The following is a 15340-nucleotide window of genomic DNA, read 5'->3' on the forward strand; positions in this document are numbered from 1 at the left end:
CCGCCTTCCACTACTCAACTCAGACACAACACGGGCCGTGGGAAATTTCCTAAACCTCGCGAGAACGCGCCCACTGTTGCCTATGCTTTCGCCCCCAAATCTCGCGGAGCCCAGGCGGGACAGGTGTTTGTCTAGTGCAGCTCCAGGCGCTGTTCGTGCCGCGCGTGCCCGGGCGGCGGGCGGGGTGGGAAGGGAGCGGCTCGCCGCGGAGGCGGGGCGGGTGGGCGCGTGGCGGGGAGCGCGGGGCTGAAGGCCGCTGGGAGGGGGCACGACGTGTTGCACACACACGCCGCGTGACACTTTGTGGAAGAAAAATGGGTGGCGGGGTGGGCGGGCTGTAAAGCAAGAAGGGGAAGCCAGGAGATTAGAAACTCCTCTTGGTGCTTTTGGTAAGAGGTCAGACTGTAGGGCAGGAGGAGCCCCAGGCCGATCCCCCGGGGAGGTTTCCTGTCGCCTTCCTCGAGCCGGGTACTTTCCTAAAATGTGTTTGACGCCGCACCCCCGGCCTCCGGGAGCTGACGGCCCCCACTGTCGGGTTTGAGTCATGCCTCTGAGTCACCTAGTCTGGCCACCACTTTACTTGGTTTAACACAAGTTCAGATTTCCTTAGCTACTCTCCTCTAGCAATTGGTTGTTTTCTTTCTGATCTACCCGCTGGCCTCGCGAGCTGGGTAGGGAAAGAATACTGCTCTCTGCGCTTCTGCACTGTCGCCCGCCTCGCATTCAAGGACACAATTTAAAATTTTCTTTCCCCTGATTTCTTCCTAGCTTTTCGAAGTAATTCCTATATATCAGTTTCTGTTCTTGTGGGTTTTATTTTCCTTTCCTTCCACTAATAAGAGTTAAACTGTTGGCTTTGCTTTCCTTTACCTTTCTATTTGCTGAAATATTCATTCCATTTTAGGTATTGTTTCATCAGATGCTTTAGGGATGACTGGTTTCAGTGTATCCCTTCTTTTGAATTATTGGACCAGTGCATTCGTGGTTACATTCTTCAATCAGGCGCGTTTCATATTGTCCTGGTGTGGTTTCTGTACCAGCTTAGCAGGGCATTCTCAGGAACTGGTGGCTTAGTGACATCACGGACCGGCAATTAGTTTTGATTCAGTTAGAATTGAGTTTTGATTTTTGGAGGACAGTGAGTCCTCTGATAGAGGCTCACGTTCTGCTTGTTACGTAGTGGACAAGGAATCAAGTTTTTGAGTTGTTTGCAGGATTTTTAGTTATGTGTGATGATGTGTGTGCGCGCATTTTCCTATCCCTTTGATTAAATATTTCACAGAGAAAAAGCTGTAAGAATATTTAATACTATAGCTCAGTGCAAGTCATATTTGGAACGGGATAGCTCAGGACAAGGACAATGCCCGTGGGCAGATTCGTTGGAGCCTTCATTCCAAGAAGGCATTTCAGTCGTGGTCTAGTCCAGGCCATTTACTTAATTTGGAATCATGGCCATCTGAGAGTCCCAGCCACAGAAAGCCACGGTAACCATAAGCCAAGTCACAAATCATCTTCACCCTAAAACATGCACTGCCTACATTCTTTCCCCATTTCAGTAAGTGACAACTCCAGCCTCCCACTTCTCTAAGCCAAAAACCTTGGAATCATTCTTGCCTCCTTTTCCTCCCACATCCAACATCCAGTCTAACCAAATCATGCCAGCCATTCCTACAAAATAGACCCACAGTCCAAATACTCCCACACCTCCATGGCTACCAACCCGGTGTGACCCATCTCCTTCCTCGCCTTGTTTCTAGAAAGTCTCCGAAGTGGTTCTCCCTTCTTCCATTCTTGCCTCCCGCCCCCAGTCTGTTGTCAATAGAGCATTCAGAGCAACCCTCTGGAGCTCTTTATGGTTTTCCCATTTCACTATAAGGATTTATGCCGTCTGACCTGCTACCCAAATCCCCTGATGTCGCTGACCTCACCTCTTCCTCTTGCCTTTGCTCACTGAGCTCTAACCAGCAGTCTGACTTGCTGTTCCAGGACATACCGGGCACACTATCAACTGCTTTTGGTCTTTCCTTCAGATATCTTGTTCATTTTTTTACCGCTTTCAAACCTTTGCTGAAACGTCACCTTCTCAGCGAGGCCTTCCCTGACCACCCTTCACAAAAGTGACTCCTCATGCTCTCTAGTCCCTTCTTTATTTTTTCCCAAAGCACTTATAACTTAACATACCACGTATCATACCTGTGTGTTGTGTTTCCTCTCTGCCTTCTCTCGTTATTCTGTAACATTAATAATGACAGGGACTTTTGTCTATTTGTTGTTTAAACCTAAGCCACTAGAACAACGTCTGGTGCATGATAGTCACTCAGTGTGTATTTACAAAATGAACAGTATGTCTTCTCTACAGCAGAGGAGAAATGATTCTGGAAGCTCACTAAGCCTCCTAGGGTTGAAAACAGTATTGGGGTTAGACCAACAAGAAATACCCCAGTGCCAGCCTGCCTGGGGAGAAGATATCCTATAGAGTAATCATCTGTGTTGACTTACTGCAAAAAAATTTCTTGTTCCTGGGCTAGGTCAGTAGATGAATCTACACGTATTCAAAGGGTTTCCTTTATTCATTTTAGAACCTCAGGAAAGAAAACACTATTGGAAGGATATTAAGAAACAGGTATTTACATATGTTGCTAATGGGAGTGAAAATACGTATAATCTTTATGAAACCATTTTATACAACTTGTTAATCTGTTAATACTGTTAACCTGTTAATCCTACAGTTGTATTTCTGGAAATCTAGACTACAAATATACTCACACATGTATGAAATTACCTATATATTGCAGCATTGTTGATGGTAGAGAATACTGGTAACAACCTAAATGTCAATCAAGAGGTGTCTTATTTAAAAAAAAAAAATGGGGGCACCTGGGCAGCTCAGTCCATTATGCATCTGACTTTGGATCATGATCTCACAGTTTGTGAGTTCCAGCCCTGCATCAGGCTCTGTGCCGACAGCTCAGAGCTTGGAGCCTGCTTCAGATTCTGTGTCTCCCTCTCTCTCTGCCCCTCCCCTTCTCATGCTCTGCCTCTCTCTCTCAAAAATAAATAAAGTTAAATATATACCTGAAACTAACACTGTATGTTAACTATACTGGACTTAAAATTTTAAACTTAATTTAAAAATCATGATATATTCAGGGCACATGGATGGCTCATTCGGTTGAGCATCCGACTCTTGATTTCAGCTCAGGTCATGATCTCACAATTTCATGGGTTCCAGCCTCGTGTTGGGTTCTGCACTGACAGCGTGGAGGAGCCTGCTTAACATTCTCTCCCTCTCTCTGCCCCTCCCCTGCTCACACTGTCTCTCTCAAAATAAATAAACTTAAAACAAAAACAAAAAACCCAGGCACCTGGGTGGCTCAGTCAGTGGAGCATCCGAGTTTGGCTCAGGTCACGATCTCACGGTTCGTGGGTTTGAGCCCCATATCGGGCTCTGTGCTGACAACTCAGAGCCTGGAGCCTGCTTTAGATTCTGTGTCTCCCACTCTCTCTGTCTGTCACCCCTTGCACTCTGTCTCTCTTTCAAAAATAAATAAACATTTTTTTAAAAAAAATCATGATATGTTCATAGAATTGAAGAGTATGCATCTGTTAATAAGCCCAGGCTGCTTTTCATGTACTTATGTGGAGGGATCACAAAGTTTAGACTCCAAGATACCAAACAGTATTGGATAAATACATACCTTTTGCTTCTATGTATCTAAAATGGCTCTGGAATAGAAACTGTAACAATGCCTGCACAGCATGAGGGATTCAACCGTTGGAGGATGTAGGCGAAAAGAGGACTTATCTCACAGTCTACAGTCTTGGATACTTTGACTTTTTTTTTTAATGCTTTGTTTGTTTTGTTTTTGTTTTTTTTTTTAATTTTTGAGAGTGCGAGCAAGGTAGGGGCAGAGAGAGGGAGACTCAAAATCCAAAGCAGGCTCCAGGCTCTGAGCCGTCAGCACAAAGCCCAACTCTGGGCTCGAACTCACAAACTGTGAGACCATGACCTGAGCTGAAGTTGGACGCTTAACCGACTGAGCCACTCAGGCACCCTGGATATTTTGAGTTTGGTACCAAGTGCATATATTGCCTACTCAAAATATAAAACATTAAAAAGGGGGGAGAGAAAAGGGAAAAAATGTGCGAGAATAAAAATAATTGACCAAAGAAAATTATTTCCCTTCTGTTTGTTATTTTCTAAATTTTTTAATTAATTTATTTATTTTAAGAGAGAAAGAGAAGGGGGGAGAGAGAGAGAGAGAGAGAGGGAATGAGTGGGGGAGGGGGAGGGAGAGAGAGAGAAGGGGGGAGAGAGAGAGAATGAGTGGAGGAGGGGGAGGGAGAGAGAGAGAGAGAGACAGAGAGAGAGAATCCCAAGCAGGCTCTGCTCTGCACTGCCAGGGCAGAGCCTGACGTGGGGCTCGAACCCACAGACTGTGAGATATGACCTGAGCCAAAACCAAGAGTTGGACGCTTAACCAACTGAGCCACCCAGGCACCCCCAAAATTAGTTACTAATAGAAGTTATGTGCATGACCTACCATCTCAGTAGAATTAACTGCAGAACGGTCAGTATTTCACTCCAGCCATCGGGCAACCCTGAACTCATAAGCAAACCCATTCACACAGCAAGTTTAGAGTCCCTACCATCCATGTCAGACATCATCTTTGGTGGTTTAAAAAGCTGGATAATGCAGAGACCTCAGGGGACTCCCTGGCCAACAGAGTACACAGGCTGGTTGCTGTGTAATTCTAGGACAGATGTAGTTTAGTGGCATTGGAGTACAATGGAGGAAGCACCTAAGTCTTGACTGATGGACCCTGGGAAACCTTGCAGAGATGACTATTGAACTGACTCTTGATGGAGGGGAGTTCAGAAGACAATCAGAGGAGGAAGAAACATGAGAGGCACAGGAAACAACATGTTCAGGCTCTGAGGTGTGAAAAAGCATCTTGTACTCAGGGGAACTCCAGGTGGGGGGTTGGTGCATGTAGAAGCAGGGGGGAGGCATCCTAAACAGGGTCAGAAGAAGGATCTACAGAAAGGTCCTCAAAACTTGGCATCGGCATCAGCTGCATCCCACTCCCTAAGACTCTAAATAAGTTCATCTGGGCTGAAGCCCGCGAACAGGCATTTCTAGCAGGCTGGTCAGGGATTCTGATGCAAATTGTTCATGAGGCAAACTTTGAGAATCTTTGCTGTAGGGGGTAGATGTAATCTTTCTTCAAGAGGTTCACGTTTGGGGGCACCTGGGTGGCTCAGTCGGTTGGGTGTCCGACTTCGGCTCAGGTCATGATCTCACAGCTCGGGAGTTCGAGCCCCTTGTCAGGCTCTGTGCTGACAGCTCGGAGCCTGGAGCCTGCCTCGGATTCTGTGTCTCCCTCTCTCTCTTTCTCCTCCTCAGCTCATGCCCTGCCTCTCTCTCTCTCTCTCTCAAAAATAAATAAACATTAAAAAAAGAAAAAGGGGGTTCACTTTTGGGGCGCCAGGGTGTCTGACTTCAGCTCAGATCATGATCTCACAGTTCATGAGTTCAAGCCCTGAGTGTGGCTCTGTGCTGAGAAGACAGAGCCTGTAGCCCGCTTCGAGTTCTGTGTCTCCTCCTCTGCCCCTCCCCCGTCATGCTCTGTGTGTGTGTGTATGTGTGTGTGTGTGTGTGTGTCTCAAAACCAAATATTTAAGAAAAAAAAAGTTTCACATTAAAGGGAGTAATCGCATGTAGTTTTCTTTAAAGAACAATAAACAATATCTAATATGAAAAGGCATCAGTTTGGGAGCCCCCGAGTGTATATCCAAGAGGTATGTGAAGCAGTTAGTGGCAGTGACATAAACACATTCATGAAAGGGGCATGTTTTGCTGTGGTGGTTTAAACCACAGGGACATATTTCAACAATTCTTTTATTCTAGCACTAAATTGCACCATCTTCTATTAATGAGGCACAGTGAAACATTGAACATCAGCCTCATGACGGAGAACGTGATACTGCTATTTCTAAGTGGGAGAGGCTAAAGAAATGAATTCACACCAATCTGGATAAAATTGCCACTGTAGTCAGCTGTATGGACAACGCCACATCGTATGGATTCTGGCTCTAAGACCTTAGACACGTTACTGCCTATTGTCAATGCCTCAGTTTCCTCACCTGTAAAATGGAGGTGATAGCACCTAATTCATAGGGTAGTCATGAGAATTCAAAATGTGTATTATGTCACGAGGATTCAAAGTGTTTATTATGTCTAAGTCACACAGAACGACACCCGGGACATAATTGCTATGGTGGTGTTAGTTTGTATCATTATTTTTATTCAATAAATCTATGAGTTGCATTCATCTAATGAAAATTATTGCAAAGCATGTGAAAATATCTTTAACACTTCAAAAATCAGTGTTGAAATTGCTGAATATAGGGGTGCCCGGGTTGGTCAGTCGGTTAAGCATCTGATTCTTGATTTCGGCTCAGGTCATGATCTCACAGGTCTCGGGAGCAAGCCCTCCTTTGGGCTCCGTGCTGACAGCATGGAGGCGGTTTAGGATTCTTTCTCTCTCCCCCTCTCTCTGCCCCTCCCCTGCTCACACACGTGCACCCTCTCTCTCTCTCAAAAAATAAAAAATAAGTAAATGAATAAACAGCTGACTACAGTGGCAATTTTATCCAGATTGGTGTGAATTCATTTCTTTAGCCTCTCCCACTTAGAAATAGCAGTATCACTATTATTATTTAATTTTAAGAGGTGCACGGGTCCTAAAAGGTTGGAAACCTGTTGTAGATAGGCAACGAGAGCCTCTCACGATGTAAAGCAGGGTTTGATGCGGTGGGATGGTGTGCTTAAGAAAACCTGACAACTCACATTAGGTATTTGGGACTGTTTACTCCAGAGAAGTGTCTTGTGGTTTTCATTCATCTTTATACCTTTTTTACTTCATACCTTTTTTAATACCAATATTCCCATCACTTTCTACTCCATGCTAATTAAGGTCAATAAAATGTACAGGGGATTGAAAGAGTGTCCAGGATTCCATCAGACTGTGTAACTCTATAAGGAAAACAAGGATTAAAAGAAATAAAGAGAGCATTGGAAATGAGTCACAGATTTGCCTTCAGGAGAACTTGAAAAACAAAAATAAATATTCATTCTTTTCTTTCCAATGTATTTGACTTTCACAGGATTCTTTGGCCCTGGGAATTTGATCTTTTTTCTTTTTTTCTTTTTTTGCAGGCCCAAGTGAAGCTTTACATGGGTTGCTAACATGTGCAGCAGTTCAAGAAGGTGAAGTAAGAAAAAGAACGGGCCATTTACTCCAGTGATGTGGAACGTGAATGGAACCAAATGCACATTTGGTGTGTACAAACCTAATAATTTGTCAAAAGTTTTCATAGCTAATGTAATTGGAAGAAAATGTTTCCACGTGGGATTGATATGCCTTGTTCTTTTTATGATATAAACAAGACAAAGCCAGTTTTACAAACAATGACAAAACGACGACACTTTACAAAACAAGAAAATACCATATGAATCATAAAATACCAGTTATTTGTTGACAAAGGAATATAAATATATATATATACACATATATATATACACATATATATATAAATATATATATACACATATATATATACACATATATATATATATATATATATATATATATATATATGTTGATTTCCTAAACTTTCCGCCTGGTCATGTATCACATATTGCAGTGGTTTTTGGTTCTGTGTTGAGTCAGTGTTGAACACCATAGTTAAAAAACAGCTGGCAGGGGGCTTCAGCTCAGGTCACGATCTCACGGTTCGTGAGTTTGAGCCCCGTGATGGGCTTCGTGCCGACAGCCCGGAGTCTGGAGCCTGCTTGGGATTCTGTGCCTCCCTCTCTCTCTCTGTCCTTCCCCCACTTGTATTCTGTCTCGCTCTCTCTCCAACATAAAATAAAACATTAAAACAAATAAAAAAAATTAATAAAAAACAACAACAAATAAAAATTAAAGAAAAAAAAAGAACGGCTGGGATATGAAGGAAAGAGCACCGGACTAGCTCTACCATTGAGTCCTACTAGCAGCCAGAAGGCCAACTGTGGGGGCCAGCTAATTTTTCCTCAACTGCTAATGGGGAATGTAGAACCTATTGCTTAGGGAAGTTTCGAGAATTCGTTCAGGTATTACATGAAATAACTATATACATAGTACGTACTCTGTAAATGTGACCTCTTTAGGAAAATCACCCATACTGATGCTGAGTTTTGTTTTGTTTTGTTTTGTTTTTTCTCTATTAGTTGGACTAAGGCTACCTCCCTTAGAGATTCATTGCACAGATCAAACTAGATAATTGTGTAGTTGAATAAATGGAAATAATTGTCTCTCAGTAATTTTATTGTATTTATTTTTGGTTGGCACATTTATTTGTAAAAATTTGACTATGGTTATATAGGAAATCAAGAGAACGGAAAAAGACCCCTACATTTTCTCCTCTGGCCTGTGTTACTATTAACCTTGGGCACAGATGGCCTTTACCAGTTTTTCAAAGAAAGCTTTATTCTTTGCATCTGTGTTACTTTGTGTCATAGATAGTGTCATGATAAACATCAACTGGTAGATATGACCTTTGTGGCTAGCACCCTTGCCCAAAATAGACTAAGATCAACTTTGGAGCCAGTCTATTCAGGCACTGACAAATAGTGAGAGATATCAGTTCCTGTCTTCTGAAATACCTATGTCAGACAGTCGACTAAGAATGCCCTTAAACATCATGATCAAAGTTGTACATTGTCACTTTTAATGATTGCCATTGTATCAATATCGTCCACATTTTTAATTGTAATTAATTTTTAGAAGTTTAATTATTCAACATGTAGGAATTTAAAAAAAGATCTTGTGAAATTACTGTAGGAAAAAAGGTATCTAAGATAATTTCTAATTAGGCTATTAAAAATATTGAGTATGGACTTAGTTTTATGTAATAGGTATGTCTGAAAAGTTTCATCTCAATCTCATAATGATTTATTTCATTTCTAAAAGGCTTTAGAGAACCTCTCCATTTAAAGATATCTTTAGGGGCGCCTGGGTGGCGCAGTCGGTTAAGCGTCCGACTTCAGCCAGGTCACGATCTCGCCGTCCGTGAGTTCGAGCCCCGCGTCAGGCTCTGGGCTGATGGCTCAGAGCCTGGAGCCTGTTTCCGATTCTGTGTCTCCCTCTCTCTCTGCCCCTCCCCCGTTCATGCTCTGTCTCTCTCTGTCCCAAAAATAAATAAACGTTGAAAAAAAAATTAAAAAAATAAAAAATAAAAAAAAATAAAGATATCTTTAAAAACCATGTCAGGGACACCTGGCTGGCTCAGTCAGTAGAGCATGAGACCCTTGACCTCAGGGTTGTGAGTTCGAGTCCCACGTTGGGCATAGAGTGTACTTAAAAAAGTAAGTAAGGGGCGCCTGGGTGGCGCAGTCGGTTAAACGTCCGACTTCAGCCAGGTCACGATCTCGCGGTCCGTGAGTTCGAGCCCCGCGTCAGGCTCTGGGCTGATGGCTCAGAGCCTGGAGCCTGTTTCCGATTCTGTGTCTCCCTCTCTCTCTGCCCCTCCCCCGTTCATACTCTGTCTCTCTCTGTCCCAAAAAATAAATAAACGTTGAAAAAAAAAATTTTTTTTTAAAAAGTAAGTAAATAAAAGTCCATATGTGTTTTTAAAAAACTAAATAAAATCAAATTTTAAAAATAATGACTCCGTGTTAGATATTATAATTGGTATTATTGCATGTGTAGTTTTTGCTACTTAAATAATTATTTAACTAAATTTGATCATAATTAGAATCCTAGGGAAGGTAAAATAATATATAGTAAGGTGTTATGAATAGCCCACTAGTGGAAAAAACATTTCTCAAGATCTTAACTACAAATCTCCTCCCATCTAAGTACTTTGGAAAGATTTGGAAATTTATGCATGCTGCTTTTTTTTTTTTCTCCCAGCTTTCCAAACACTTGGCTTAAATTCTACCCTCAGAATTACTCTTGACTTCAGTGAGAGTTATAAACTATCGTCTGAGAGAAGGATTTGGCTCCTACTTTTCAAGTCTAAGGTTCTCCAGAAATGTTCTTATGAAATGCGAATCTGATTTTCATCACACAGTTTTACCTACATAGCATCATATTTTCCTTCACCAGCAAACACTAAGTATTTTATTTTTAACTTAGCAAAGCTATATCTGTATTTGCATGGTACTTTCCAAGTTTCCGAAATAGGCAACAAATCAAAGAATCTAGGCAAAAAAAGGACTTAAGAACTGAAAGATAACTTCTGAAAAACAGATTACATAGAGAAGTATTTAGTTTTATGCAATAGAGGGTTTTTGAAAATTTTTATGCCAATCTAACACACAAGCAAGCGGCTTGCTATTTAAAGGGATACTGTGATATGCAATCTGTGAATCAATAGTAAATATAATTGAGTCTACCTTGTCCCAAGCCTTTTTTCACAAATATCATCTCCCTCAGTCCTCAGAACAAGGGGGCAGGTAGGGGCTTTTATTCTTGTTTCTACAGAGGAGGCTCAGAAAGCATGACTTATCCACGTTATACCTCTAGAAGTGGAGTTTCTGATTGTCAGTGAGTTTTGGTCTTTTACTATAGAAATTCCAATGATTTTATTATTACAATCTGATAGAGAATACCTTCTGTCAAGTACTCAGAGTAACTGATTATAATTTTAATAACTTATTTACAAAAATATAAATGGTAAGGAATTTTAAAAAGATTTATTTTTAAATAGCTGTTTATATGAACTAGTAACAGTGAGTGGCTAAGGGTGGGTAGCCAAGGCAGGGAGAAGACCTAATACCCTTGTAGATTTTTGGGGGGTATGTTTATTATTTTAAAAAATAATTCACCAAAGACACCACAAGAGAAGAATACTGAAGACTAATAAATACAGGCACAAAATCCTCAACAAAATACAGATGGCCCTTACCTTACAATGGTTTGACTTACAATTTATTGACTGTATGATGGTGTGAAAGTGATATGCGTTCAGTAGAAGCCATACTTCAAACTTTGAATTTCGATCTTTTCCCAGGCTAGTGATTTGTGGTACGATCCTCTCTCATGGTGCTGGGCAGTGTAAGCAAGATGCAGCTTCCAATCAACCATGCCATCATGAGGGCAAACAACCGATAGGCTTACAACAATTTTATGCCCATACAATCGTTATGTTTTTCGCTTTTAGTATAGTATTCAATAAATTACATGAGGTACTCAATACTTTATTATAGAGTAGGCTTTGTGTTAGATGATTTTGTCCAGCTGTAGGCTAGTGCGAATGTTCTGAGCATGTGTAAAGGAGGCTAGGCTAAGCTGTAATGTTTGGAGAGTTAGGTGCATTTTTGACTTATGATATTTTCAATTTATGTTGGATCTATCTGGACATGACCCCATCATAAGTCAGGTAATATCTGTACTAGAGAATACCGAACAAACTAGGAATAGAAGGAAACTTCTTCAACCTGATAAAGAGCATCTATGAAAACTCCAGAACCAATATCATATTTAAAGGTAAAAGACTGATGTTTTCCCACTGACATCAGGAAGAAGGCAAAGATTTTCATTCTCACCAATTGTATTCAACATTGTACTGGAGGTTCTAATCAGACAATTTGGCAAGAAAATTAAATAAAAGGCATCTAGAGTACAAAGAGGAAAACTATCTCTATTTGCACATAACATGATCTTGTAGAAAATTCTAAGCACTACACTAAAAAAGTATTATAACTAATATACAAGTTTAGCAAGGTTGTAGGACACAAGGTCAAAATACACAACGCCTTTATATCACCAAATATTTGCAATCGATGAACCAAAAATAAAGTCAGGAAAACAATTCCATTTATAACAGCATAAAAAGAATTAAATACTTAGAAATAAATTTAATAAAAAAGTTTAGTTTTTATATTCTGAAAAATACAAAACATTGTTGAAAGAATTTAAAAAGATCTAAGTAAATGGAAAGACATCCCATGTTCGTGGATTGAAAGATATGATTTTTAAGACGGCAAACTCCCAGATTGATCTGTAGAGTCAACATAATAACTATCAAAGCCCCAACTGTCTACTTTGCAGAAATTGACAAGCTGTTCCTAAAATTCATATGGAAATTCAAGGAAACCAGAATAGCCAAAACGATCTTGAAAAAGGACAAAGTTGGAAGATCTATACTTCTGCTTTTTAAAACTTACTACAAAGCTATAGTAATCAAGACTATATGGTCCTGGAATAAGGTAAACATACAAATCGGTAGAACAGAATGAGAGTCTAGGGGGAGGCCTGGGTGGTTCTGTCAGTTAAGCAACTGACTCTTCATTTCAGTTCAGGTAATGATCTCATGGTTCAAGGGATCGAGCTCTACATCAGGCTCTGTGCTGACAGTGCAGAACCTGCTTGGGATTCTCTCTCCCAGTCTCTCTACCCTGCCCCTGCTGGTGCTGTCTCTCTCTCAAAATAAATAAGTAAATTTAAAAAAAAAAAGAAAAAAGAATGAGACCCAGATATGAACCCTCACATTTGTCATCAATTAATTTTCCAACAAGAGTGTCAAAACAATTTAATGGGGGAAAAATAGTCTTCAACAAATGGTGCTGGAACAACTAGACATTCGCATGTAAAAGAATGAACTTGGGCCTGAACTTCATAACATATATAAAAATGACCTTAAAATGGGCCAAAGTCCTAAATGTAATAACTAAAACTGTAAAACTCTTAGAAGAAAGCATTGAAGTAAGTATTCATGATCTTGTACTAACAATGGTTTCTTAGATATGACAACAAAGTACAAGCAACAAAAGGAAAAAAAATGGGTAAATTGGATTTCATCAAAACTAAGGTTTTATGCTCAAGAAAGTGGAAAAGGCCCCCCACAGAGTGGAAGAAAATATTTGCAAGTCATATATCTGGCAAGGATCTAGTATCCAGAATATGTAAACACCAATATATAAACAATTCTGAAAACTTGAGTAATAAAAACTACAACCTAATTGAAAAATAGGCAAATGATCTAAATAGACATTTCTTCAGAGAAGATATGTAAATGGTCAATAAGCTCACAGGAAAATAGTCAACATCATTCACCATCCAGGAAATGCACATCAAAACCACAGTGTGATATCATTTCACACCCACTAGGATGGCAGTAACCAAAAAGACAGATAATGACAAATGTTGGCAAGGATGTAGAAAATCAGAACGCTCACACGTTAATGTGATGGGAATAAAAAAATGATGAAGTCACTTTGAAAAGCTGTCTGACAGTTCCTCGAATGGCTAAAGGTAGACCCAGCAACCTCACTCCTGAGTAGATACCCAAGAGAACTGAGAACCTGTGTCCACACAAAAGCATGTACATGAATAAGCATGGCGGCATTATTCATAATAGCCCAAAAGTGGAAACAACCCAAATGTCCATCGACTGATGAACGGGTAAATACAATGTGGCATATCTATAAAATAGAATGTTAGGTCGCAAAAAGAAATGAGGTACAGATATATGCTACAACATGGATAAATCTTGAAAACGCACTATATGAAAAGAAGTGAGTCACGAACAGTCCCATATTGTACGATGCTGCTAATACGAAGTGTCCAGAATAAGTAAACCTATACAGATAGAAATCGGTTAACAGTTGCCCAGGGCTAGAAAGAATGGGAGTGGGGGATGGGAGTGACTGCTAAAATGTGAAGGACTCTTTCTGGAGTGATGAAATGTTCTAAAATTGTGGTGACGAGGGGCACCTGGGTGGCTCAGTCAGTTAAGGGTATGGCTCTTGATTTTGGCTCAGGTCATGATCTCATGGTTTGTGGGATGGAGTCCTGCTATGGGCTCCACACTGAGGGCATGCAGCCTGCTTGAGATTCTCTCTCTCTCCCTCTCTCTCTGCCTCTCCCCTGCTCGTGCTCTTTCTCTCAAACAAAAAAAAAAAAATAAGTAAACATTAAAAAAAATTTTATGATTGCACAGCTCTGAATACACTAAAAACCATTGAATGTGCTCCTGAAAGGGGTGAATTATATGGTATGTGAAGTATGTCCTGATAAAGCTGTTAACAACAACAAAAAAAGGTAGAAAAAAATTAAACTGTAACTGTATTCAATTACATGATATTTTTTGTCTTAGTCATTTGCTGAGATAAATATATGAGTGTAGGCAAATAAACAATAAACTCCATAGAAAATTAAATAATCATCACTATGTCAGTTGATTTATCCTCTAGCTAGATTTATAGTAAGTTTGAGATTATATTTCTCGCAAGGATAAGATGTCTTTACATTTGAGAAGTGGACTGATCTTATTTTAAGATAAAAGTCATAGTTGAAATGACTGAGTACTGACTTAATCCAAGTAGTTCATGTACGTGATCCCATTTGATCCTCCCATGCCCCTAAATAAGACTCCTACTCCCGCTTTTATTTTTATTTTTTAAGTTTTTAAGTTTTGTTTATTTAAGTAATCTCTACAACATGGGGCTTGAGCTCATGATCCCCGAGATCACGAGTCACATGCTCTCCTGACTGAGCCAGCCAGGAAACTCTACTCCCCACTTTTAATAACTGAGGAAGCTGTGGCCCAGAGCAGTTAAGTAACCTTCCTCAGTGCACACTTGGTTACAGACACAGCTAGAATGGGAATACTGCGGGCTCTTCTGACCTTTCCTATAACGTGTCCTCTGCTAGGCCTGCTGGGTCATTTTCTCTTTCATTACCATTGGTAAATTAAGATCCCAAGGCTGGGATCTTAGGGTAGGGTAATTACATAATGGGTATGTTAATGTTACCTTGAGAACCTTAAAAACTGGAACACCATCCCTAGGCCCCTGGTGGGAGCTGGTGATGGGGGTGGAGAGGTGTGGGGGAAGGAACTGGAAATAGAATTTCCTAATTTCCAAATGTGCTGGAAAAGATGAAGTAATTGAAAAGAAAATTCCAAAGTTCCTTCCAGCTCTAAAGTTCAGTCAGTTTAAGGCTCCACCTTAACAGAGCTGAAGGTATCTGGAATTCAGATAACAATTTCTTTCCTCTCCTGACTTAGTCTTGTTCAAGATCCACGGACTGGCGTGTCTCCCTCAGGGTTCCAATGACTACAGATTCACCAGGAAGTGTGTTTTCAGACTTTTTCCCTTTGGCTGTACCCTGTTGGCAAAATCCATGCCAGAATTATCTTTGCAAATTTCACTCTTTTATACTTATTTAGAGAAATTATCCTTAGGCCACATATTTAATTTCAGTCTATCCTGTGTCTACTTCTCGTCCTTTGCTAAAATTGCCTTTCAATATGTGACAAACTGCAAAAACCACTTTTTAAAAA

The 15340-nt window shown here is 40.5% G+C and overlaps 1 protein-coding gene across 2 annotated transcripts in view; it reads right to left on the minus strand.

Moving 5' to 3' along the window:
- Positions 1 to 15340, minus strand: part of RBPJ (recombination signal binding protein for immunoglobulin kappa J region) — a 220675-nt gene that overhangs the window by 102463 nt on the left and 102872 nt on the right. The gene's annotated exons all lie outside the window — the stretch shown is intronic.

Source organism: Leopardus geoffroyi, chromosome B1 (genome assembly GCF_018350155.1).
Source record: "Leopardus geoffroyi isolate Oge1 chromosome B1, O.geoffroyi_Oge1_pat1.0, whole genome shotgun sequence".
In the NCBI taxonomy this organism is placed as follows: Eukaryota; Metazoa; Chordata; class Mammalia; order Carnivora; family Felidae; genus Leopardus; species Leopardus geoffroyi.